Genomic DNA, 287 nt, shown 5'->3' on the forward strand with positions numbered 1-287 from the left:
CAGTGTTTCCGCTTAGAATTGTTGACTTCTCGGTACTTTGTTGTTTGCCACGTTCAAACACTATAGTGTCCTATTTCCTCGCTTTACATTCGTGTCTCTTATCTGAGCAATATCGCTCAAAAATTATTTTTATCAAAAAAATTATAGACTTTGCAAAAGAAGAAAAAAACAATCTGCTTTACTGTACATGTATTATAAAAGAAAAATAAAACTGTTCCACCAACCGATATATAATAATTCACAACAATTTAAATATAAATTTTATGAAGTTATATTGTAAATGAAAG

Source organism: Atta colombica, unplaced genomic scaffold, assembly GCF_001594045.1.
Source record: "Atta colombica isolate Treedump-2 unplaced genomic scaffold, Acol1.0 scaffold155, whole genome shotgun sequence".
Classification (NCBI taxonomy): domain Eukaryota; kingdom Metazoa; phylum Arthropoda; class Insecta; order Hymenoptera; family Formicidae; genus Atta; species Atta colombica.